General features: G+C 42.6%; 1 long non-coding RNA gene across 1 annotated transcript in view; it reads left to right on the top strand.

Annotated features, from left to right (window-relative positions):
• Positions 1–1872: 1872 nt before the first annotated feature.
• Positions 1873–25004, top strand: part of LOC122465476 — a 51263-nt gene continuing 28131 nt past the window's right edge. Inside the window, exon 1 of the long non-coding RNA XR_006290374.1 lies at positions 1873–1989. This is a non-coding gene — a long non-coding RNA (uncharacterized LOC122465476). The remainder of the gene's footprint in view (positions 1990–25004) is intronic.

Genomic DNA, 25004 nt, shown 5'->3' with positions numbered 1-25004 from the left:
AAACCTGCAAGCACCACATAAAAGGTTTCAAATGAGAAACTACTTTAGATAAGAGTAACTTGCTAGCATTAAGACCTAGTTTTGTAGAACGATGTTATCTTTTGCTTCTCATTATCCTTGCTCACTACATCTTTGAATCTCTGTTCTTTGTTAATAAATTTACTCTTTATTATGAATTTATCTCAGTGCCTTTATGTTAAGTAAGTGTGCATCCTCAATTGAATCAAGCAAGTGTGTACACTGGGTCTTTAGAAATAGCTGACTTGATAATCACTGTGAGTGTCCAGTGACAAGGACTGGACACTACAGGGAGGTGCTTCTGAGGTGCTGGGGAACTGAGGTACACCAAGTGTTACCTGCAAAGCAGAGTAAAGGCTAGCAGAGCTTCTGAGGAGATTGTTTGGGTGGCTAATAGACTTGGGTGACAGGGAGCTGACACCCAGTTTAGCACCAGAAAGTTACCCTCCTGCCTCAGCGAAAGAGAAACAAGGTCTCTCACAGTCCTGGAAGCCATGAGAAAGTGTCATACCTCCATCATGAAAAGTCTGAAATCTAAAGATTTAGTTAAGCTATTGTTGTGTTAATGGGCTTTAAGGATTTACTTTTATTCCATGCTCACATAGCCCAAGATGTCAAACAGCAACATGGCCAGCTCCCCAAAAAGTCATCTTTCAGTTCTGAATGAGAAAATTCTGCTCAAAGGGCAAATTTCTGAAATATTGAATACCAAAAAATAAAGGTGTAGAACATCAATAGTGCCTCCTCAACTTTACTACAGTGCTGCTAGTAAAACCTCAGACCAAAATATACTAGCTAAATAACTTTGTGGCCTGAAGCAATTTTGTATACATTTAGGGCTAGCTTCCTGCTAGATAGTCCTGTTCAGCAATGGTGGATAGAATCAGCAATCACAAATGTGTGCCATGCCATCATGTGCAAGACATCCCAGGCGTTAATATATGTTATGTCTGGATAATGGAAGTGAATGTTAATCCCACACTTATGCACCATCCTAAATACATAGTTAGGAAAGGCTTGATTCAGACAAGAGTCCAGCCCAACACATACGATATTAATTACAGCCAACAGCATTAAACTAAGCTTCTGTTAGCTACTGCCAGAAAACTAATGTTTATCAGTTTTATAGTTAGCGTTCCAAACCAACAAAAGTCCATCTTTAGATATGCAATATAGTTAGAAATATAATCAGTACTATTGAAGGAATGTATGTGGCAATTTCAGCATTTGTTCAATTATGGATGGTTCTAACCTAACCCTGTGGAGCCTATCATTGCCAGGAAGTAACAGCAACTAGGCTAGGATGGGTCTGTCACAGGCTACGCTCACGGCTAGCAGTGCTTCCTGCTGGCTATCCTGGAAATTCACTCCACCAGGCTTGTGCTCTGCCTCCAGTGGTATTTTCCCCCATCCAGTCTCACTCTGCAGCCACACTCACTCTCAGATCTTAAGTCTCCTCTTCATGACTCAGCCCTCTAGCCTTTCAGGGGAACTCAAAATCCTTCTAGACCTGCTATCTAGCTGGTATTTCTAACACCCTTGCCATTTCCCAGTGGCTAGTAGGGGAACCCAGGCCCATACTCCACACTAGCATCCAACCTAGGGACTCTATAACAAGCAGCTAAATTCTCTACATGGTCTGACTCCTTTACTGCTGTTGCCTGGGCTTCTTCCTTCTCATCTGATTCTCCCCCGTTACCAGCCTCTCTACTCAGGGAATTATTGAAGCCTGCTTTTCCGTTACTACCGCTCCTGGGCTTTATATTGGTCCCGCCTGTTCCTGCCCAGCTGAACCTACTCCTAATTAGTGGCATGCTCCCCGCTGCTCCTCTAGGTGCACCCAGTGGAATTAATTGGCCTGCCTGGCCACCTTAACCCCTTTCAATCCTGTGTGGGGCAGATGCTGCATTACAGGGTCAAAACTCACTCTCTGTAGATGTCAGTGGGAAAAGTAGGCAACCTTATTCTGAGGTAAGTTTCAACACTGTGTTTGTTAAAAATGACACATCCTACCTCTCAGAACCTCAAGGACTTATGGCTGAGGGGAAGAAGATGCAAATTAGCTTAGACTGGGGCTTTCCTGTGTCAGCTAGGTGTCATTGGAGCCTAACAGCCAGATACAAGAAAATGAGTGGGTGTTCAGATAAAGGAATGCTTACCTCAGTTTGTGCTCTTGTTCTTCTATCTCCCCTCTAGCTGGGGACTCCTCCCAAATGTGTGGAATTACATCTGGGACAGCATTATTTTTTCCATATAACCCCTCATGTGTGAGGAGCTCTTTAAGGGGGTTACCTAAGGCTAAGGGAAATCCTTGTTAGCAGGGCTTCATTCAGCTGGGGTGTGGATGGCTGGGTCCAGAGCTGTTGTGGTAATACAAGGCCTCTGAACTTTCACTGATCCCTTGGGAAAACCATGACTTGCTCTTTCTGCAGAGGGGCAGCCATCCCCTCTCTCAAAGAAATGATGTGGGAGAATCTCTGCAAAGGCAATCTCAGATTTCCCATGGGAAGGGGCTATCTGTCCCATTTATAGTATAAACACAGTGTTTGGCTTCTGTGATTTGAAAAAGTAGCGGGGGCACTATCCTCACTTTATATATTTTTGGCAACACTTGCCTGTTGATTTTATTTTTCATTCCAAAAGCAAAAAAACTTGTTTTTCAGGGATCTTACTGCATAGATAAATCAGTCCCTGGCAGGTTTATTTGGCAATAGTCAGAGATTGATTTAACTCCCGTAGAGGTAAAGCAATCAACCCTCAATCAATTTGATGGCACAGTTTTAGCAAGCAGCTCCCACAGGACCAAGAAACCATCTCCTGCATGGAATCCAAATTGACTGTGGTGTTATCCCTGCCACCATGAGAAACACAGGGGCAGTTTCAAACTGATGCTCAGCTTGAAGCCCAGGGCTGAGCTTCTTTCAACCAAAAATTTCTTTTTCCTGCTGAAGAAGTCATGAATCCCTTGTACCGTGTGGGGAATCTTTGCTTGCAGGGCTAGTAGAGAGTTTATTACATCATCAGTATTAGCCATGCTTTATGAATTTCCATTGGTTTTAAGGCATACTAACTAATTAAAAAAAAAAGGGGGGGAGGGGGGAAGAATACCAAGAATCTCTGCAAGAACTGACTCCCCTGAGTAAAGTTAATGGTGGAGATTCACTGAATTTCAATAATTCTCTCAAAGCAGTGGTTGAACTAGACTGTGCCTCAGGACAGTGGCGCTCAGAAATAAAGAATATTCTTCAACAGTTGACAAATTCACTCAGCATCTCTGTCCTCATTTAGAGCTTAGTCATTTACTCAAGATGCTTTTAAATCACATTTAGAAGTGAGTAATAGGTTGCAGCAAACATCTGAGTAGAGGCTATGAATTAATCACAAAACCTAAAAAAAATTACTAATTTACCTGGAACTTACATTGATTTTCACAAACTGAGCATTTTTTTTCACTTCAACTCAAAATACAGACAAATGGAAGAGGTGTAGTGCAATGAAGTTTGGATTTTGCTCCACACTAAATTACTCAAGTGGACTCAACCCAAAGCTCCTAATGGATGTTTTACAAACAACAAAACCACAATGCAATTTGGCAGAAGCAATGTTTTTTCTAGAAATGGGTTTAAATGCTTCTGCAATCAGGGGAGTTGCTAGTGAAGCCTTAAGTGATAGTCTCAGATGTTTGAGGGACTCCGCTATTATTATTTATATTGTGGAAGTGCTTGGGAGCCTCAATCATGGACCAGGACCCAATTGTGCTAGGTGCTGTACAAAGACAGAACTAAAAGACAGTCCCTGCCTGCAAAGAGCTTACAATTTAAGTATAATTACACTCTGGGCCAAATCAAGAGAGACAAACAAGCAAACTCCCATGGACATTTGTGGGTGTTACGCTCAGGTGCACCCCAGAACAATAATCTCAAAAAACAAAACGTGCACACACACCACCAGGAACTGGAACACTGAGTTCAGGGAGCAGGAAACAAACAGGAACAGGAAGCAATAAGCAGGAAGGCAACAAGCTCACACACCAGTCATCACATGGGCCAAATTCAGCAGTGGCCATAACATAGATATAAGTTGTGTAACTGCCAATGATTTGGCATTGGGTGGGTGTGCAAAGTAGGCCCTCTTCTTAAAATGTACCTTTTTGCTCATTGCTTTTCCAGTTTTGTACATCCCTTGACTTCAGTGTGTAAGTTAACCATCTTGCACCTTTAATAAACAGCAAATCAGTGCAAGTTTCCTGCTTTAACACTGGTGCTCACATGCATTTTCTGAGTAACATATAGTGTATGCTTAACTTGCACCTCATCGCTGCTGAACTTAGCCCCCTGTAAGCATAAGCACTAAAAATGAATGAGGTGCATCAGCTGAACTGTGTGTTAATCCCTATGACTCTTTCACTTTTATAACCACTCAGTTTCACTGTTTTTTTTTAATATCTGGGCTTATATATATGCAACATTATATTTTACAGTCACACATAGGAAAAATAGGGTGTGGATTTATATACAAACAACCTTTGAACATTACAACAAAATTTTACAATCCTATAACAATGGAAAAAAGAGTTCATAGTTTTCTCTGTATCAAGATGTCCTTATTATGAAGGAAGTGATGAATTTGGTAACATGGGGTATAGATAATTTCAGAATAATAGAACTGCTCCCTAAATGGTAGCACAGCATATAAATTGTCTTTTTTAATCTAGTAGCTAGATTAGTAGGAGAATAGCTACACTATTGAACTGACGTGAGACAACAGTGCAGGAGAGCTTTTAATGTTCAGCTGAGCATTCTGTCGGATAAAACCTGTAGTAGCTTTCAAGAGGGCAACTGCTTCAAGCAAAGGTGGCAGTAAACTGACCATTTTAAGCAGCTCCCAAAATGGAATAAGGGTAGTCCCTGGAACTGGGGGTCCAGACCACATGCAATGTTTCCACCAGCTGTTGTAATGCAATTATGTTTGGATCAGCATAAGTCTATAATGATCAAGACTATCACTTGAAACTAGTGGGAGACATGGCTTGTAGATCAACAAAAGGTTTTAGGGCCAAATTCAGGACACTTCTTCCATGTATGCAGGATAAGAGGCAGCTCATGCAAAGGAAAACATTTATGCCCTATTTGGGGCTCACCCCAAATAACTAGGAGGCATTTTCATCAATAGTGTAGCTCCAGTGAAGTTAATGGAATTACAGGAAGGATTAATTTGGCCATGGAGTTAACGTGCCACAGGCATGGAGTCAAAAAGGGAGGTCTTGGGTCTGAAAGACTTATCCAGAGTGTCTTAGTCCAGGAATTTCCTGACCAGATGGCCGCACATGATGCCTGAATTGCTTCCACTTATGGCAGGCATAATCTTTGATAGAGATGTAATGACACCTTTAAATAAAAATAAAAACCTGTTTCTAATCAAAATTAAAGTAAACAAACAGTATTGCCAGCCCCTAGTGCTCAAAACTTATGAGTCAGACTCCAAAAAACATGGTATTTAAAAAATTGGGGTTCTTTTCATTTGCCTTCTAGTGCTGGCTTATTTAGGGTTCATGTTTTCAAGCTGCTCTCCACAGCCATGAGAACTAGAAATGAGTTTTTTTTAAAAAAGCTGGGATCTGAGGTAATAACCTGATTCCAGTAGCTAAGACTTTAACATCAAATATTATGAGACTCATGATAAAAGATTATGAATAGGCAACACTGAATGTATTTTTTTTTCGTAGTTTGCAATCATGAAGCAGTGTTTATGCTGCATGTCTGCAGTAAGGAGCAAGGTGTAAATTATATTTCCCGTCACCCTGCAGAGTGACTCCAGATATAACAGAGCGGAAGTTGGCCAATTGACTCCACTTTATTAATAAAGCTGTAAAGCAAGAAACACTGGCTGTTACTAGATCTGGCTGTTTATGTTGTGCCCTTCTTTTCTCCTTTACGGCTCAGCATTGCTGAGGGCAGGTTACAAGTTAGTAAGTGTCTAGATTATTTATTAAGTGTCTAGATCTTTAGAATGGATCAGCTAGGGCCCAGTCCTCCATGCCATACTCAAGCATAACTCCCATTCGTTTCAGTGGGAATTTCCCTGAGAAAGGGGGACAGGAATTGGCCCATGATGTAGATGTAATTTTCATTCTGCAGCCTCCCACAGAGATTTTCAATATCAGAAGTCAACATGAAATGACCTTTCCATTGCTCTTGCAGTGTTAGTTGATTTATAATATTGAACTGAAAAAACAAACAAAGTCATTCTCATTTTGCTGCCTATGGGTAACTTTTTATTTCCCATTTGTTAATATAAATCTCTGATCCCTAAGCACCTTCTGTATAATGGCATGGCACAGCATTAAAGCTGGTACCATGTAGCATTTTATTTTGGTAGTGAATGAGGCTGATCTAGCAGGTCACACAGGTACTGTAAGATGGGGAAATTCTGTCCTTTCAAAAATTCAGTCTATTGACTCCATGGGCATTGCCTGGAGATAAATGAGAGCCTAATTTGATCCAGATTCTGAAATACTCCTGTAGCAGTGCCAATTAAAATGTCCCTCCCTCTGCTCCACACTAATCTTTGAGACACTATTTCAATGCTTGACAATGACATTTGCAATAGCAACCCAACTTGCTCTGTCACCAAACCAGTTTCTTGTTTCCTAATTTATAGTGTTAATGTTCTGTGATTGTCTTCTTTTCCTTTTAGTATGTGAAGATAAATTGCATTATATTGCAAACAGATTATCCTGACAAAAAATATGCTCATTTCTTACCACATGTTCTGTGCTTATTTAGAATATCCTACACTCCTGCTTCAACTCCTTGTCCTGATGGTATCAAGAAATTAACCAGTTGTAGTGGGTTAGAAAAACTTCCACTTTATTGGCACAAATTCACTTAGGCTATTCAGAACCTGAATGAACTCCAAATGGCAGCTGGAGCTGCACCAAGTACTACCTTATTAGTATTCAGCACCACTACCACTTGAGGAAAAAAAGAAACATGAGAAGAGGAGATTAAAGGAAGGAGAGAAATATTTTTTTGTTTGTGACCATTCTTTGTAATATTATTGATTACCTTCCCCAACTTCCCTTATGTGAAGCTGCTGCCATGTACTGCAGCTGGCTCCTAGTCTGGATCAATGACAGCACCCCACATGTATCTGGTATGCAGGTATCTCGTTTTGTGCTTGCCAAGAGAGGAAAAGTGGTTGAAGGATCACACAAAGATGTTACACAGCAAATGTAGTCCAATAATCTTACTCCACCTGTGTATCTGTGTATGTATCGTATGTAGGTCTGATTATGTTCTCACTAGTTTTACACCTATCTACATCCATTAATTTAAATGGTGTTACTCCTGATTTAAACCAGTGTAAATGAGATCAGAATCAGGCTCTGTGTTAGATGTACACCCATGCAAAATATGCACATATATGTGGCAAACAGTAGCATGGGATCTTTAATTATGAGACTCATTCAGGACCTCAGTTGATGTTAAAGCCCCAAAAATGACCAGTTCAAAAGCTATAACACTTGAAATCTGCTTGGTAGAGAAACAGCAGCTGATATACATTAGAGAAGGAACAGTATGTTTACTTTCTGTAGCATGTACTAGTAACACATCAGCTGTGCTATTGAACAAATTACACTAAGCCTGAACATTGGGCAGCCTAGCATAAAACAATCAGAGAAACATTAAAGGCCAAGCCCAACTCTCACTGAAGGAACGGAAATTTTCCATGGAAGCTGGATCAGGCCCTTAAACAAGCCTTATTCTTGCCAAGTTGGTGAGCGCCAAAAGCAAATAGTGGCAGAGATGGAGTTCTCATGACATTTCCTTCTTACTCTGGCTTTGATTCTTTCTGAAGGAGAATGGGACACTTGATGAAAGTGAAAGCCCCTAGATATTAGTGGTGGGGAGAGCTTTAGCATCCACACATGTACTTAAGGAATAGCATTCAATATTACTTGTATTATTTTTATTCAGATAGTAATGCCATGATGGGCAGGCTAGTATGAACAAATTTACTTGGCACTATGACACTGTCAGACTGCTGTGTGACCAAGCCAAAGTCTACTCTAGCTTTGTTGTCATGACTGGTGTTTTATCTGGTACGTTTCTTTATCTCCAAAAACTGGCCTTTCCTCAGGCTTCATACTGCTGCCTCTCATGTTCTCATTATTTATTGACAATCTGCCTGAAGCCTCCATTCACATACATGACAGTTGTGCTCTTACTTGCTGCTTCTCTTCTTCGTTTTAGAAAGCCCAGCACTGGTGCAAACTGATACTATTTTTGTAAAGCAGGTTGAGAATCGCAATTAATCCAATTCTTACCCACATGAATATTTACCTGACTAAAGACTCCTGGTCCACGTGGCTCGTGACACACAAAATGAATTGACCAGTGTGTATGCATGCACCACTACCCTCTACTGAATGGAGTCAGAACTGTTCAATTAGGCGTCTGTCGGCCCAGAAACAGCCAAGACACATCAACTATAAAAGGCAGTCAGGGCTTTTGGACTGCACATTTTTCAGACTCTTCCCACTGCGCTTAGTGTCAGAACCTTACCAACAATTCCCCAAAGTACCACAAAGCATGAGACCACACTACTCCGTGACAATATACAGAAGGTGCTCACACATAGTAACAAAAGATGGACTCAAGTGAGCATGCTCAGAGTTCACTAACAGGAAAATAGCTTTTGGAGAGTGGCTCTTGGGTCTGCCAGTGGATTGCTGGACAGTAGAGTGGATATAGCCATTTGGGCATGGGAGATGCTGCTATGTGGTGACTAGGATTATAGGGTATTCTATACCTTCATCTTTCTGATATACCAGCAGTGGGTCTCAAACTGTGCGTCAGGACCCCAAAGTGGTTTGTGACCCAATTTTAATGGGATCGCCATGGCCAGCATTAGACTTGCTGGGACCTGGGGCTGAAGCTGAAGCCCGAGCTCCACCCCCACCCAGGGTGGTGGAGCTCAGGGTCCGGCACCCTCTCCTCCTACCCAGGGTGGTGCGGTTCGGGCTCTGGCCCCTTCTCCCCCCATCTGGGGCAGCTGGGGCTCTGTCCCCTCCTCCCCTCCAGGGTCATGTAGTAACTTTGTTGCCAGAAGGAGGTTGCAGTGCAATGAAGTTTGAGACTCCTGCAACACAGCATACCATAGAGGTACATAGGATTGCACCCCCACATGGAGAATCCTTTCCTGTATTGCCTGGTCTGTTACAGTTACAACTGTTTCTGGATTACATCTGTTTTTCCACCATTTTCCCCCTGGAGTTCCTCTCCATAGGTGTGATTAGGGATATAAAGCTTTCAGAACATTCAGGATTCCCCCTTGCCTTTGTATATCCTTTTCCCTTCACCTTCAAACATCGTAATTTTAATCAGCTGTGAAAATAATCAGTTCTTGTCAACACATCTCAGACAGGGCTTTCTCTTAGGGCCTAAGCAGCCTCCAACTCCCTCAACTAAATAAAGCTAGTAATCTTTCTCTTAAATGAGAGTCTGCATGGACCATTCTTCCTAGGTAGGCTTTTGTAAATGCTGTACATTGTTCCCTGTTTATGTTGTGCCCTTCTTTTCTCCTTTACTGCTCAGCATTGCTGAGGGCAGGTTAGAATTTATTAAGTGTCTAGATATTTTTGGTAACCAGTCAGCACCTTTGCCATTTCATTAAACAGTCACTTACCTATGCCTATCACTGAAATCACAGAAAGATATGGGAAGGGGGAACAATAACAATGAATAACCTACATAATCCCAAATGGGAATGGAAATTTCTGCATTCACATTTTTTAAAAGCCTCTCAAAATGTAGCAATGATTGTTTCCCTGTGTTTCTATTGTGTATACAAGTTAACTTTAACTCTGCTCTCTACAAAAAAGAAAATCCTTCACACAGCTTTGGATTTCTCCTAAGGGGCATAATTTAAGCACAAGAAGGCACAAGGGACATAACAAGGGAGAGTGGGTAAAGTGCTATTTTTACAAAGCTTCAGTATTTAGTTTCTGCAGGCTGATGCCTTTCAGGTGCTCACTCACTTCAAGGCAGAAGTAGAGATGGCTCTCAGCAAAGTTCAGATCTTGATCCAAACCCAGACCTGAACGTCCCCAGAATTCAGCAGAATCCAGGGTTTTCATTCAGGCCCATCCCTAGCAGAAGAATGTGTACATACTGCACTGCTTTTGTGAGCAACTGCAAGCAAGTAACACATATTTTAAAATGGCAAAGCATTTTAAAAACCAACTTTTTACTGCATATAAAGCCTGAGGGATGTTTGCCAAAGGACAACAGAAAACGGCTGTAAAATGACTGAAGTTTCAACAAGCCATACCGGTTAAGTGTTTCTGATGCACTGCTCTGGCCAGCAATGCCTTTCCTATTTTCTGATTGCCGCCACACTTCCTTCACCATTTTCTGTACTCCCAGATAATCATTAATTCTACTGGCTTTGTACTTTTGATAGCAGGCCCAGTCTCTGGTATTTCATATGCAAATTAGTACAGGTACAACAACAGCAACACAATGCAAAAAGAAAATAAAGTTTAGTACTTCCAAGAGCTTTTGTATAATAGTGAATAGTCCTCCAGATGTACATTTTCTCTTACAGTAGCTAAGTTTTCTTCTCAGGAGCTTTCTGGGATTTGCGGTCGACCAACAGAAGCAGGACTTTAATGCATAAAAATAGATCATAATAAAACAGACTGTATTTATATCTAGGACATATACAGTGTACATATACAATTCTATATATCTCCCACTACACATGGTTAGTGGGACTCAAGTCAGCTGACCCTGGGTTAGAGAACTCAGGACATGAGCATCTGCACTGACTGTTAAAACTTTCTAACCCAGGCTCAAACCCGCATCCACATCGCAGTACACAGACCTGAGTCAAGCCAATCATATCTCAGGCTCCCTAGCATCTTCCTGAATGCTGCTGCTCTAGTCCTTTGCCCATGGTACACGGTGGGAAAATCTGACTGTCCACCCTGCACGTTACAGGAAGTTTGAACAGCTCACCAACATAGACAGCCAAGCTGTCATTTTGGTCTGCTTGCTCCCAGCTACTGGAGCCAGCAACACGGAGGAGGCACCTTTTGAAGAACTTCTCTTGTTTTCACTTTCACTCCTGTGTCAGTAAATGGGCAGAGCTTCTGTGTGACACTGGTGGACATTTCAGTGGCATTTTTTGACCAATTAAAGGCACCTAACTGAGCTTATGCTAGAGGAGGAGGAGGAGGCAGTGGAGGAAGAGGAGCAGGAGGACACAGACATGGCTGACTCTGCTTATGACACTTGCTACAGCTATGGATTCCCCCTACATAGACTGCAGGTTGCCACCCCAGCTGACCAGGTCACCATGCACCACTGTTGGCTCCATGCTCAGCATAGTACCCAGGACCAGGTTAAACTCCTTCTAAAACAGATATGATATCAGCGAGTTGCCTGAGGTGAGGTTCTGATCCCTGAAGCTGCTTAAACTGCTCCCTGCACTGGTCACCAGTTTCAACTTAATCACTATTTATTTACTGGTATGCGTGATCATTCCTGGTGCTCTTACTAAAATCTACTGTTTTGCTGGCTTCGTACCAGAAATTTGCCATAATCTGGGTGCTCCTGCAACCATGAACCGACATGCTTTGCAAAAGACTTCTTCTGGTCAGTCTCCATTGTAAACAAGGAAGGCTCTCTGGTGGTACGTTTGCAGTTTGGCAGTCAGAAGGCAATGGAAGGGGTCACAGTGACTCACTGAGCTGCTGCACTATACCAAAGGGTGTTGCTTCCATTTCCCTGAAGTTGGTTGCAATTCTTGGGAAAGAGGACACAGGAAGTTGGCCCATGGGCCCACTTTTGGCAGACCCCCTGTACCTGAGCCAGGGAGGCTGCAACTATACTGCAAAGCTATAGGGCTCCAACCCTGGGTCCCAGCTTGAATCAGGTTTGAACCCTCCACACCTGCAGGGTCCTAGGACCCTAAGTCTGAGCCTGAGAGATTTATGTGTAGACAGAAGGGGGAGTTGGGCTCAAGTCTGACTCTGAGTCCAGCCTTACATTGCAGTGTAGACATTCTCATAGAGTCTAGAAGAGAAAATGAAAGATGTTATTTCAAAGGGGGAAGAAAAAATGCCCAGCTTTTAAAATAGCGAAGATTCTGTTTTTTCATTATTTTCTACTTTTTTTCTTACATTATCTCAAGTGCCGCAACTTCCCTCATGAAAAGGAATCTCTCTCATCACCTGATCTGCATGCTGTGAGTAGAGATCCTATCAGAGCCATTGGATGCAGTAAACCAGCCATTGCTTGGTTCATTGTTAGATACACCTTACAGAGTATATTTCAAAAGTGGTACAAGAGGAGCTGCATTCAGAACACCACATTAATAATAACATGATTTGTGGGTATTACCATCCATGCACCTCTTTGAGAATTATCCCTAACTTGTTTATGAGTGAACAAACACTTGCCATTCCCATCTTTCCATCTCACAAAATGCAGCTGTCTCTTTAAGCCTTAGCATCACATTTGCCAATAACCACATGGGCTTTTGTGAAGACATAAGGGGTTCCATTCCTCTGGGGTCAGAGGCCTGCAGCTAGCTGGCTGGCTGGCTATTTAGCCCCACCTGCTGCTCCTGGGAAAAGACCTGCAAACTTAATTGGCTTATCCTCATAAAAGGAGAAGCAGGAAATAGAAGGGGATGGCAATACCTACCAGTGGCTTGAGCAACTGATGGGAGGAGTGGCTTCAAAAAACAGATGGCCAGAAGGGAGACAGTCATGTTATCACAAAGGCTAGGAGGGAAGGCAGGAACTTTTGGGTTGATGAACTTGTGGGGTAAGGGACAGAATCAGGGAAAGGAATGTAACCTGGACAAACTTTGAGGGGAGAAGCTATGAAGCTTTGGTCCTGATTTCATTAAGAAGGTTTGAAATAAAACCTACAGCAATTAGTATGGCTAGAAACTACCTTGGATTCTGTGAGAGGGCTCCAGGCAGAATTTCCCCAGGGAGGGAGCCGGCTCAATGGTCAGAAGCCCAGGCCTAGCTGGAAAAGGGTGTAGAGTTGCCAGGTGTCCAGTTTTTGACCAAAATGACAGGTCAAAAAGAGACCCTGGCAGCTTCGGCCAGCACTGCTTACCGGGCCATTTAAAGTCCAGTTGGCAGAGCAGCAGGGCTAAGGCAGGCTCCCTGCCTGCTGTGGCTCCACGCAGCTCCTGGAAGCAGCAGCATGTCCCCTGTCCGGCTCATACACATAGGGGCAGCAGGGGGCTCTACGCGCTGCCCCCACCACAAGCGTCAGCTCTGCAGCTCCCGTTGCCTGGGAGCTGCAGGGGCAGCACCTGCAGACAGGGGAGCATGCAGAGCTGCCTGACTGTGCCTCCACGTAGGAGCTGGAGTGGGGACATGCCACTGCTTCCAGGAGCTGCCTGAGATAAGCACGGCCCAGAGCCTGCGCCCCTGACCCCCTCCTGTGTCCCAACCCCCTGCCTGAGTCCTGATCCCACTCCCACCCTCCAACCCCTCATCCCCAGCCCCACCCCAGAGCCTGCACCCACAGCTGGAGCCCTCACCCCCCCCCAACACCCTACCCCAGCCCAGAGTCCCCTCCTGAACCCCTTGGCTCCACCCCTACAGCCCAGAGCCCCATCCTGCATCCCAATCCCCTCATCCCCAGCCCCCCCCCGGAGCCTGAACCCCCAGCTGGAGCCCTCACCCCCTCCCGCACCCCAACCCCCTAAGCCAGCCCAGTGAAAATGAGTGAGTGAGGGTAGAGAGAGTGCGCAACAAAGGGAAGGGGGTGGAGTGAGAGGGGGCAGTGCCTCGGAGGAGGGGCAGGGCATGGGTGTTCTTTTTGTGCAAGTAGAAAATTGGCAACCCTAAGAGGGTACTATAAGGTAGGCCCCAATCCTTTACAGGTTTAAGGAGAATCATACTGATATAGTGTCCTACAGTATGCTATATTGTAATATTTGTGAGTATAGTGCACTCTTCATGATGAGAAGCTGAGCAAAGCTGGTGTAAGTGTATGCTATTTTGGTAGCGTTCTCTGAAAGACTTCCATTTCTATGAGCAGGGCCTGTTAGACTGGCAGAACTGCTGGGGCTCAATGCATGAATGAGACAATGGTATTTGTAGGAGGGGCTGAGGTTTTTTAGGAACTGGGGAACCTTTTGGGAAAGGAGCAGCCCATGCAGGAAGGATGGCTCCATCTAAACCAAAATGGAACCAGGTGGCTGGCATGTAAAATGAAAAAGGTGATAGAGGAGCCTTTAAACTAAGGACTGGGGGAAAGCTGACCAGTGCAGAGGAGCATACCATTCAGACAGAAACATCCCTTATGGGAAGATTTATTAAAGGGGAGTCTCAATATCCTAGTGAAGTGAAGAGGACAGAAGTTGATAAAGTACAGGTAGGAACTGAAGAGAAACAATCTAATGAAAGAGTCCTATTCAATTACATCACATGAAGGCACACAACCGCATATTGACAGCATGCACAAGTGTTTATACACAAATGTTGTTAGCTTAAATACTAAGATGGGTGAACTTGGATGCCTCGTACTAAATGAGGATATTGATATAATAAATATGACAGAAACTTGGTGAACAATGATAATCAATGGGACATGATAATACCAGGGTACAAAATATATAGGAGTAACAGTGGGTTGTGCTGGTGTGGCAGTGGTGCTACAAGTAAAAGAAAGCATAGTCAAATATAGTAAAAATCTTAAATGAATCAAACTGTATCATAATCTCTATGAATAGAAATTCCATGCTTGAACAATAAGCGTATAGCACTAGGAACATGCTATGGACCACGTGACCAGGATGTTGATGGTGACTGTGAAATGCTCCGTGAGAGTACAGAGGCTACAAAAACAGAGCTCAATAATGGCGATTTCAAATATCCCCACATTGACTGGGAACATATTACCTCAAGATGGGATGCAGAGGTAAAATTTCTGGACTCCCATTAATGACTACTTCTTGGAGTAGCTAGTCCTAGAACCCACAAGGGAAGAGGCAATTCTTGATTTAGTCCTAAGTGAAGCACAGGATCTGGTCCAAGAGTTGAATATAGCTAAGCACTTCATAATAGTGACCATAATGTAATTAAATTTAGCAGCCAGATTGTGGGGAGGGGTGAAATACCAAAGAGACCCACCACTGTATTGTTTAACTTCAAAAATGGAAACTACTCAAAAATGAGGAAGCTAGTTAAATGGAAATTAAAAGGAACAGTCACAACGTGAAAAGCCTGCAAGCTGCATGGAAACATTTTTAAAAACACCATAACAGAGGCTCAAACTAAACACATACCCCAAACTTTAAAAAAAAATCCATTTCAAAACATAATTTCCAGTCTTAAGGGCTTTTAGAATCACATTCAAGATTTTTCTCCATTTGACAGTGAGAAGCAATGTGGTGACCAGATGAATGTCTTAGGAGCGGGTGATCTTTACGGCCTTGTTTACATCTGTGACTTTCAGGAAATCTCTCCTTGTTGCATGACTTCTGGAGATAGAAATGGTGGGTGCATTAATATAGACTATCCATTGTTTGGGGGGGGAGGGGCACAGTTTACCACCATTTTATCTAGTCCTGCTCATCCCCTTTGTGGAATCATTTCTTTCCTGTTGACAATTTTGCTAAATTGAGTTTGGGAGGCTCCCTCAAATCAAAAATTTCATTGAAAAACCTGTTTGACTACTTCTATTTAAATATGCTTCATTTTATATGTTCAAAAGCAAAGGGCAACACCTATATAAACAGAGGCACAGATATTATCAGAAAATCCAGCAGCAGTGCCTGATGCAAATGGTATTCCTTCATGTTGTATGTCAGCCTAGTGAGCTAACACAGCACCAATACACTACATGGGTTTAAGTGTGAGTCCTGGGTCCACTGATTTACTCCAATGTATCTTAATTATAAGAATCATCCAGGTGCCAAATACCTTTGTGCTGATTCAGTGATTTTTCTGGTAACACAGATGAGATATTCTGAGACTGAGGTGTCAGAAGAGGTGCCGAAACAAATTAATCATTTAAAAAACCATAAGTCAACAGGCCCAGACGGTACATTCAAAAGTTCTGAAGGAGCTTAAGTAAGAAGAAGCTGGCTTCTAACAAAAATATACAATCTCTCATTAAAAACAGCCACTGTTCGAGATGATGGGAAGGTAGCAAGTGCTGTATCTATATTTAACAAAGACTGTAGCCTTACATCCACACCTGGCAAACTGGTTGAAAGAATAATTAAGAACAAAATAAACAAAACACCAAGAAGATCATAATACGAAAGTTTTTCAGTTTCTGCAAAAGAAATCTGTGTGTCACTGATCTCTTAGAATTCTTTAAACATGGCTGACCATGTATTTAATTCAATAAAATAGTGGCTAAAGGAAAACTGGCTGACCTAACTTATTAGGTGTTCCAAAAGGCCTTTGACAAGTTCCCACATAAGAGGCTACTAAAGAAGCTAAGCAGTCAGGGGGTGAAGAGAGAAAGTAGTGTCACCAATCAAAAACTGACTATACAGAAAACAAAGAATTAAGTGGTCAGTTTTCAAAATGGCAAAATATTAACAGCAGGGTGCATCAAGATTCTGTACTACATCTCATGTTTAACATGTTAATTATGTGGAAAGGCATGTGAGTGAAATGCCAAAATCTGCAGATAACACAATTATTTAGGTTAGTCAGGATCAGCGTACACTGTGGGGAGCTTCAGAAAAGACCTAAACTAGCTAGGTAAATAGGAAAAAAATGCCAAATGAAGTTCTATATTGATAAATGCAAAGTAATGCACACTGGAGGGAAAACTGTAAACCAAACTTGGTTCCCAAACTTGTTCTGCTGCTTGTGCAGGGAAAGCCCCTGGTGAGCCGGGCCGGTTTGTTTACCTGCCGCATCCGCAGGTTCGGCCAATCGCGGCTCCCAGTGGCCACGGTTCACTGCTCCAGGCCAATGGGAGCCTCTGGAAGTGGCGCGTGCCGAGGGACGTACTGGCCGCTTCTTCCAGCAGCTCCCATTGGCCTGGAGCAGTGAACCGTGGCCACTGGGAGCCGCGATCGGCCGAACCTGCGGACGCGGCAGGTAAACAAACTGACCCAGCCCGCCAGGGGCTTTCCCTGCACAAGCGGCGGAACAAGTTTGGGAACCACTGCTGTAAACCAATCATACACTTCACAGGGTTCTAAATTAACCATGATATTGTAGGCAGGTCAATACATTGCAATCAAAAACAGAAAACTATGTTAAGTTACATAAGGAATGGTCTGGAGAATAATACAGAGAATGTTATGCCTTTATAAATCAATAGTGCAGCCTCATCTGAAATATCATGTGCAGTACAAGTGACCCCATCTTAAAAAGGATATTGCAGAATTAAAGGTGGTTTGGAGAAGGGCAATGATGATCAAGGGCCTACAAAACCCATGTGAAGAGAAGTTGAAAAGATTGGAATTGTTTACCTCCAAGTAATAATAATACCTAATTCCTACATAGCACTTTTCATCAGTAGATGAAGAAGAGGAGACATCATAATTTTTATATCTATAAAAAAGAAAATAAATGGATGGTCTAGAGAAGCTATATAAGGAACATAGAAGTTCCCTATCTCATAATACAAAAGTGTATATTCAATGAAGTTAAAAGATGACAAAGTCAAAAGTGATGAAAGGAATTACTTTCACATGATGTGTAATTAGACTGGGGAACTCATTACCACAAGATGTCATTGAGGCCAAAAACTTATCAAGATTCAAAGAGCAATTGAACATTTATATCAGAGGGGTAGCTGTGTTAGTCTGTATCCACAAAAACAAAAAGAAATCTGGTGGCACCTTAAAGACTAACAGATTTGGGCATAAGCTTTCGTGGGTAAAAAATCCCAATTCTTCAGATGCATGGAGTGAAAATTACAGATGCAGGCATAAATATACTGACACATGACGAGAAGGGAGTTACCTACAGGTGGAGAACCAGTGTTAACAAGACCAGTTCAGTCAGGTGGATGTGGTTCACTCCCAATAATTGATGAGGAGGTGTCAATACCAAGACAGGGAAAATTGCTTTTGTAGTGAGCCAGCCATTCCCAGTCCCTATTCAAGCCCAAATTAATGGTGTTACATTTGCAAATGAATTCTAGCTCTGCAGTTTCTCTTTGAAGTCTGTTTTTGAAGTTTTTTTGTTGAAGGATGGCTACTTTTAAACCTGTTATTGAATGTCCAGGGAGATTGAAGTGTTCTCCTACTGGCTTTTGTATGTTACCATTCCTGATGTCTGATTTGTGTCCATTTATTCTTTTATGTAGAGACTGTGGGGTTTGGCCAATGCACCTGGCAGAGGGGCATTGCTGGCACATTATGGCATATATCACATTAGTAGATGTGCAGGTGAATGAGCCCCTGATGGTGTGGCTCATGTGGCTGGGTCCTCTGATGGTGTTGCTAGAGTAGATATGGGGACAGAGTAGGCAACGGGGTTTGTTACAGGGATGGGTTCCAGGGTTAGTGTTTCTGTGATGTGGTATGTAGTTGCTGGTGAGTACTTTCTTCAGGTTGGGGGGGACTGTCTTTAAGCGAGGACTGGCCTGCCTCCCAAGGTCTGTGAGAGTGAAGGATCGTTTTCCAGGATAGGCTGTAGATTGTTGATGATGTGCTGGAGAGGTTTTAGCTGGGGGCTGTACATGATGGCCAGTGGTGTTCTGTTGTTTTCCTTGTTGGGCCTGTCCTGTGGTAGGTGACTTCTGGGTACCTGTCTCATTCTGTCAATCTGTTTCCTCACTTCCCCAGGTGGGTTTTGTAGTTTTAGGAATGCTTGATAAAGATCTTGTAGGTGCTTGTATGAGGGATTGGAATAAATTTGGTTGTATCTTAGGCCTTGGCTGAAGATAATTGATCGTGTGATGTGTCCTAGATGGAAGCTGGAGGCATGTAGATAAGTATAGCGGTCAGTAGGTTTGTGGTATAGGGTGGTGTTTATGTGACCATCACTTATTTGCACTGTTGTGTCCAGGAAGTGGATCCCTTGTGTGGACTGGTCCAGGCTGAGGTTGATGGGGTGGAAATTGTTGAAATCATGGTGGAATTCCTCAAGGGCCTCCTTCCCGTGGGTTCATATTGAAGATGTCATCAATGTAGCGTAAGTAGAGGAGGGGCGCTAGGGGATCAGAGCTGAGGAAGCGTTGTTCTAAGTCAGCCATAAAAATGTTGGCATACTGTGTGGCCATGCGGGTACCCATAGCAGTGTTGCTGACTTGAAAGTATAAGTTATCCTCAAATCTGAAATGGTTGTGGGTGAGGACAAAGTCACAAAGCTCAGCCACCCGGTGTGCCATGGCCTCATCAGGGATACTGTTCCTGATGGCTTGTAGTCTCCTCGTGTGGCATATTGGTATAAAGAGCTTCTACATCCATGGTGGCCAGGATGGTGTTTCCAGGAAGATCACCAATGCATTGTAGTTTCCTCAGGAAGTTGGTGGTGTCTCAAAGATAGCTCGGAGTGCTGGTAGCATAGGGTCTGAGGAGAGAGTCCAAATAGACAGGGGAGGAGGGTTAGCTCAGTGGTTTGAGCATTGGCCTGCTAAACCCAAGCTTGTGAGTTCAATCCTTGAGGGGGTCATTTAGGGATCTGGGGCAATGGTCCTGCTTTGAGCAGGGGGTTGGACTAGATGACCTCCTGAGGTCCAACCCTGATATTCTATGATTCTATGATAATCCTGCTGTACGAGTGCCAATGCCTGAGATGATGGGGCATCCAGGATTTCCAGTTTTATGGATCTTGGGTAGCAGACAGAATACCCCTGGTTGAGGCTCTAAAGGTGTGTCTGTGTAGGTTTGGTCCTGTGATATAGCAGGTTGTTTCTTGAGCAGATGGTCATGATGAACAGGTCAGATTATGAACAGGAGGCTGCCAGGCAACTCTCCAACACCACATTCTACAGGCCACTATCCTCCAATCCCACTGAGGAGTACCAAAAGAAACTATACCATTTGTTAAAGATTCTTGGGGCAGGGAATGTATATTTCTATGTACAGCACCTAGTGCCATGGGGCCCTGATTCTGATTCGTACTTTTGGGTACTACCACAATATAAAAAAGAATACGGTCAGATTGAATAGCCATTGTAAATCAGTGTGACTCCATTGACTTCATCAAAGAAAATAATGTAGCCTTAGATCAGAGGAGTATTTTATGAGAAAGTGATGTTTCAAACCAGCGGTGGAGTTAACAATTTTTTTTTTAAAGCAGACAAATGTGATTGTAAAACAAAAAATTGGGAGGAAGAGAGAGGGCCAGGTGCACTATCTGAAACTACTTTTCTTTTCTAAACTGACAAGATTTCAAGTTGACAGTGCCCCTTGTATAAAACCCATAACTGACTGTTTTGAGCGGTGGATGCTGGTGACCAATATACTTTACTGATTGCTGAGACGAATCATGAAGAACTGTCTCTTGTCTGACCATGAATTGTTGGTCTTAGAGGTTATCTGCAGAGCTTAATTTGTAATGAAAGAGGTGCTGGGGTTTAAGCAATTTTTAAAATTTCATAAGTGACATGCCATGCCCAGAGGTGCCGGGGCTATGAACTGCCAAGCCTAGAGGTTCTGGGGCTCAGCCCTCGCAAGCATTGGAACAAAATAAGCACTCATGATCTGCTGTCCTAAACTGAACCCAGCAATCACTTTAACTAAAGAGATAAGAGGAGACTATCCTCAGGCTAGTCTTAACAAATAAGCAGTTCTTGGTAAGAGGGGAAACTCTTATTTACAGACCCTTCAAGACTACTTTTGAGCTATTTCGGTTACAGCTTGTGAAGCAAACTCAGAAACAACTTAGGTCCAGAACTGTTTCTTGTCCCACTGCTTTGCCTTTACCGTGTAAAAGAAACGTGCACTATAAGTACCTTCATGCGCAGAAAATACTGGATACAAACAGGATCTTAGCTAGTGGAGACAGGCTTAACAAAAACCAATGCCTGGAAACTGAAACCAGAAAAATTCAAACTAGAAATAAGGCACACATTTTTAACAGCGAAAATGATTAACCACTGGAACAAATTACCATGGGAATGAGTGGATATTTTTTTTCATATCTGATGTCTCCAAATCAAGACTGGATGCCTTTCTGGATGATATACTTTTGTCAGACAAATTGGGCTCATTAAAAAGGTAACCAGCTGAAATTTAATGGCCTGTCATAGTCAGAAGATCAGACTAGATGATCTAATGGTCCCCTCTGGTCTTAAAAATCTTTCTCTTGCAAATTCATAGGAATAGATGAGGCCACCAATCTCTGAATCCCTTTGCACTGTTTATGTAAATAAATGGGGATGTAAGAAGTTGATGATCTTTAGATCTGGAGGACCAGTCCTTGTCACCAAGGCCCAAAACAAGAGACTAGAACTGTGAATCAGCTAAGAAATCAGCTCTACATTGTTTTTCCACATCTGTAGGTTCTCTTTTGTTGTTCCCATTGTACTAGATTTGGTGAGTTTTGTATATCCATGTAACATTATTTGGTGTTGGTGATTATTTATAAGAACTGGATCATGAGACTAGAAACAATGGCCCAGATCCTCAAAGGTATTTAGGCCCTGAAATTCCATTTATTTCCATGGAAGTTAGGAGCCTAAGTACCTTTGAGGATCTGGGTCAATTTCCCACCAGAAAACTAAGCAAAAGGAGAAGATTAGTTACACAAATATTCAGCTATCAAATCTTCAGATTTGCCCAGCGTTCTGTTTTATTAGTCTGTTAATGCCTACCTTCTCTCATTGCTGTTTGTGCAATTGTGCTTGCAAATCTGAACCATTTAATTTCTCTTTGAGTGAATCAAGCATAAATGGCTTTAGAAAATCAGCAGGCTTTTAAGCCCCCTCTCTCACCCCCCCCCCCAAAAGCTCCTTTCAAAGATGATGGACCTGATTCTCCATTCTCCAGCAACATTTACTTCAGCAGAGTTACTCTTGATTTACACCAGTATGAGAAGAAAATCAATTCTTTTAATTCCAAAACATAGCTAATAACACTTAGTTAATAGCAATTGATTCAACTACCAGTTTGAGCTGTTAGTGTATAGTCAGCAACTCCTGTCTTCAGGGAGTTTGTAACTTGCACTATAAAATCTGCTCTTAGAAGCAAATTGGTGTGCAAGCTCCAGCCATGGGGATTATTTTCAATTTGCTTTTAAATTATCAGTTTGGCCATTTTAAAAATAGAATGTCAAATACATTCTCGTTTAGATGAGCTAAACGTATGTGCTAAATGCCCAAACAACAAAAAGATTAATTACATAACTAATTTTAAGCTAGTTTTTACAGTTTTCATTCCAGCTCCACTGAAGTTCTGCCAGCCACTTTCTGCTCTTCTGTGACAACAGCATATAGCCTGCCATAATATCACAGCTACCCTGGCACCCTGCCAGGCTAAGGAGTCAGTGTATTATGGCTCAGCTCACTGCCATATTTTTATCATACAGAATGATCTTGAATGCTTTTTAAAAAATAAAATTTCTATTAGCCCGAGTGAGCAAACTACCACAAGCTGCACATCAGGTATCATTAAATTATCCCTAAATGGTGAGGCTGGTCACCCATGCGCTTATTTTAGGCATGTAGTTCACTTTGAAAATTTGAGTGTAAGGCTTACATGGTGTTATGGAGTCTCAGGCCAGTAGTACATCAATTAATATGGATGGTAGTAGTTTTGTGGGTTTTTTGTAAAAACATAACACTGAATGCTAATTGTTCTTAAGTGTTACTATTTATGATTTAAGTACCACCAATGTGCTGAGCACTATGCAAGACACATGAGACAGCTCCTGCCCCAAAGAGCTTATATTTTAAAACCCACTTCTTTGGGTTGGTTCCTTGATATGCAAGGGCTTGGTGATCTTTAGTCAGAGTGAACCTATTTTCCAATAACTACTTTTCAATGGTTATTCAGGCACTTGTGAATCACTGGGGATGTTAACGTAGGGTGGTAAGAGAAGGTGCAAGACACTTGCAGGAAACAAGAGAGAGTCTAAAAGGGTGTGATATTTTTAGCTAGTACAAACAGACCTATAATCTATTAAACATTAACTTCTTTCAGTTGTGGTCTTAAAAGACCACAAACTCAGTTGTGCAAAACAGAGTATTTTCCACTCCAAAGGCCTCTGCCAAACTCATCAAAATCATGAAAAACTACAAGTCTATAAATCTCTCACCAGCACCTGAAACTTACCCAAAGCATGACACAGGGTAAATTGAAACTCAGCCCAGACATACCAACATGTTCCATTACAAAAGTTTTATATACAGCTCTTTTCCCATTTAATTACTTGTTCTGAGGATCCCTTCCTAGTATGTGCAGAGTCTGGGACAAAGCAGTCCTACCCTCATAATACAGCGGTAAACCAGAGCGTATAAATAATTATATTTGTGTTAGTGTAGTCCCTAGGAGCCCTAGTCATAGACCAGGACCCTATTTTACAGTGCTAGACACAACACAAAAAGATGGTCTCTATCCCTGCATTGCATTAGCTTCATATTTCTGGTGCTAGCTGGTGACTGCTCAAAGTAACAATGCTGTACATTATTTACATTAAGAAAGAGCCTTAGAGGACCTGCACAGGATTAGGTCCCCATTGTGCTAAGTGCTGTACAAACACAAGTTAGAGACAGTCCCTGAAGAGCTTACAGTCTAAGAAGAGATGTAGCATGTGAGTGTAAAACAATCCGAATGGAGAGGGGGAAACAGGGAAACACTCATGTAACATTCTTACTGCTATCACTATACCAAAGGATAGCCACAGCATAGCTAATGGAAAAGATTGAGAATGAGGAGCAAGGGATGAGACAGGTGAAGAAAGGAGAACAGAACAGATGTAAACAGTAAGGAAAAACAGTGCAGGAGAGAGCAAAAGGAGCAGTTGAGATAGGAAAAATAGGTGAACCTACTGTGGTGGGGAAGGCAAGGGAAGTATGGAGAGCAGGAGGGACACAGAAAGAGACAGTAAAAGTGTTTGCTGGGAGATTATGGGGGACAAGAGGAAAAAGTGACTGACTAGGAAAGTCAACAGGGATCAAAGGGACAGAAAATGGGATGGGAACAGAAACACAGAGGGAAGAGGGAGGGCAGGGTAAAGTAAAAGGTGCATTGTAGTAAGAGAACTGACAGTAACAGGGCACACATGAAGTGGGGAAAAGAGATAGACTGGGGAAGCAGGGGGAGTAGAGTGGGGAGAAAACTGAAGAAAACAGAATGGAGGCAGAAGGGAGAGGGGTTAAAAAAAAGCGTGGGGAGAGGTAGAGACAGAGAGAAGTACATAGAGAAAAGCATTGTGCCAGAGTGAGAACATCTTACTGGTCAGAAGGAAACATCTGAATACCCAGGAGCATCAGCTACAGTTGATTCACCTGGCCTAAAATGGGAATATATATAACTCTTTTAAAAAATTACAGGAAAATAGAGAGAATGGCAGGAATCAGTTGTGCTATGGTGCTGCTGATGTTTTCAAAGGAGCCGGATGGACAGGGCTGTAAATGTGGGGATTATGAAGGAATGCTATGAATATGCATCTTTCAATTTAACCATGCAACAGGCAGAACCACTGCACTCTACAATGCATTTTCAAAGCATCTTTTTAGCCTCCTCCCTGAAAGAGTAAACCAGTCTGTCCTGCTCCTTTGAATTGTTCCCATAACCATCGCTAATTAACAGAAGAGGATGTCAGGATGTGTGTCCTGCCAGGTTGGTTGTTTTTAATCTGCACGACTTCCCTGCCAACAAAATTCACCACCAGATTTCTTGCTAGCCCCACCCACTGCCCTAGCATTAGAGATTCAGAGGAGAGGAAACACATGACCCAATTCCATGCTCACACCCAGCAACAGGTTGGAGTCCTGCCCTTGCTTGGCTTCCCATAGGTCCTAAGGCAGGCCTTGGTACAATGCTGAGTTAATACATGGTTTTATGTCTGTGTCCAGTGA

The sequence above is a fragment of the Chelonia mydas genome, chromosome 4, assembly GCF_015237465.2.
Source record: "Chelonia mydas isolate rCheMyd1 chromosome 4, rCheMyd1.pri.v2, whole genome shotgun sequence".
In the NCBI taxonomy this organism is placed as follows: Eukaryota; Metazoa; Chordata; order Testudines; family Cheloniidae; genus Chelonia; species Chelonia mydas.
This window is presented reverse-complemented; position numbering and strand designations above follow the sequence as displayed.